The following is a 2,500-nucleotide window of genomic DNA, read 5'->3' as shown; positions in this document are numbered from 1 at the left end:
CATTGCGTACGAACCGCATGAAACTTCCAGAGGCATTTGCAGCAGGAATGCATGTGCACTCAAAAACTTCTATATGTTTCACGGATAGACCCCGTGAAACGCTAGAAATTGGCGGGGATGTGTCTCTTGTGGCTCACGGGGCTGTTAGGGTGGCACAGAACTCCCTCGGAATGGGAAAAGGGGTCATTTTCGTGTTGCCACATTGCATAGGAACGCCATGAAACTTCCAGAGGCATTTGCAGCAGAAAGGCACGTGCACTCAAAAATTTTAATATTTTTCACGCATAGACCCCGTCAAACGCTAGAAGTTGGCGGGGATGTCTCTCTTGTGGCTCACGGGGCTGTTAGGGTCGCACAGAAATGCCTCGGAATGGGAAAACGGGTCATTTTTGTGTGGCCACATTGCATAGGAACGGCATGAAACTTCCAGAGGCATTTGCAGCAGGAATGCATGTGCACTCAAAAACGTCTATATTTTTCACGGATAGACCCCGTGAAACGCTATAAATTGGCGGGGATGTCTCTCTTGTGGCTCACGGGCGCTGTTAGTTAGGGTCGCACAGAAATCCCTCGGAATGGGAAAAGGGGTCATTTTCGTGTTGCCACATTGCGTACGAACGGCATGAAACTTCCAGAGGCATCTGCAGCAGAAATGCATGTGCACTCAAAAACGTCTATATTTTTCACGGATAGACCCCGTGAAACGCTAGAAATTGGCGGGGATGTGTCTCTTGTGGCTCACGGGGCTGTTAGGGTCGCACAGAAATCCCTCGGAATGGGAAAACGGGTCATTTTCGTGTTGCCACAATTGGCATACGAACGGCATGAAACTTCCAGAGGCATTTGCAGCAGAAATGCATGTGCACTCAAAAACGTGAATATTTTTTCACGGATAGACCCCGTCAAACGCTCGAATTTGGCGGGGATGTTTCTCTTGTGGGTCACGGGGCTGTTCGGCTCGCACAGAACTCCCTTGGTCCACCTGATTCGTGCATACAGGCAGCAACTAAAACTCTGTAAACCTGCTGTGAGGACATCTAAACAGTGGACCAGTGAGGCTGTGGAAGATTTGCGGGCGTGCTTAGACTGTACTGACTGGGATATGTTCACGACTGCTACCAATAGTCTGGATGAACTCACAGAGGCTGTGTACATCAGCTTCTGTGAGGACTGCTGTATCCCAACACGTACCAGGGTGAACTTTAACAACAACAAGCCCTGGTTCTCAGCAAAGCTCAAAAGGTTGAGGTTGGAGAAGGAGGAAGCGTTTAGGAGTGGGGATAGAGACAGATTCAAGGAGTCGAAGAACAGGTTTAGCAAAGCGGTGAGAGAGGCTAAACGACTGTACTCAGAGACACTAAAACACCAGTTCTCTACTAACGACGCTGCTTCTGTCTGCCAAAGGGCTCAGGCACATCACCAACTACAAACCCAGAGCGCCCCACACCACTAACGACTCCCGCCTAGCCAACGACCTGAACGAGTTCTACCGTAGATTTGAAAGACAATTGGACTGTCCTGAACCACCCCTTCCCACCCAAGAGGCCCCATCCCCCACCCATACTACAGAAACGACTCTCTCCTTTCAGGAGGGAGAAGTTAATGGGCTTTTCAAGAGGCAGAATCCACGCAAAGCAGCCGGGCCGGACTCTGTCTCTCCAGCCACCCTCAGGCACTGCGCTGACCAGCTGTCTCCGGTGTTCACCAACATCTTTAACACCTCCCTGGAGACATGCCATGTACCAGCCTGTCTCAAGTCCTCCACCATCATCGCTGTGCCCAAAAAGCTAAGGCCAACAGGACTAAATGATTACAGACCGGTCGCCCTTACATCTGTGGTAATGAAGTCTTTTGAGCGCCTGCTCCTGGCACACCTCAAAGCCATCACAGACCCTCTCCTGGACCCCCTTCAGTTTGCCTACAGAGCCAACAGGTCTGTGGACGACGCAGTTAACATGGCCCTCCACTTCACCCTACAGCATGTGGACGCCCCAGCATCCTACGCCAGGATCCTGTTTGTGGACTTCAGCTCTGCCTTCAACACCATCATCCCTGCCCTGCTTCAGGACAAGCTCTTCCAGCTGAACGTGCCCTACTCCACCTGCAGGTGGATCACAGACTTCCTCTCTGACAGGAAGCAGTGCGTTAAGCCGGGAACAGAAGTCTCTGACTCCAGGTCCATCAGCACGGGAACTCCTCAGGGCTGCATCCTTTGCCCACTGCTCTTCTCCCTGTATACCAACAGCTGCGCCTCCAATCATCTGTCCGTCAAACTCTTGAAGTTTGTCGGACGACACCACCCTCATTGGGCTGATCTCTGGTGGGGATGAGTCTGACTATAGGTGGGAAGCTGACAACCTGGTGACCTGGTGTAGCCAGAACAACTTAGAGCTAAATGCTCTAAGGACAGTTGAGATGGTTGTGGACTTCAGGAAGAATACAGCCCCACTCACCGCCATCACCCTGTTAGACTCCGCAGTCAAAATTGTGGAGTCCTTCC

This window comes from Petromyzon marinus, unplaced genomic scaffold (genome assembly GCF_048934315.1).
Source record: "Petromyzon marinus isolate PM22_M1 ecotype Great Lakes invasive population unplaced genomic scaffold, UKy_Petmar_22M1.pri1.0 PM_G_Scaffold_52, whole genome shotgun sequence".
Taxonomy (NCBI): domain Eukaryota; kingdom Metazoa; phylum Chordata; class Hyperoartia; order Petromyzontiformes; family Petromyzontidae; genus Petromyzon; species Petromyzon marinus.
The sequence above is the reverse complement of the archived record's forward strand: the minus strand, read 5'-3'. Positions refer to the sequence as shown.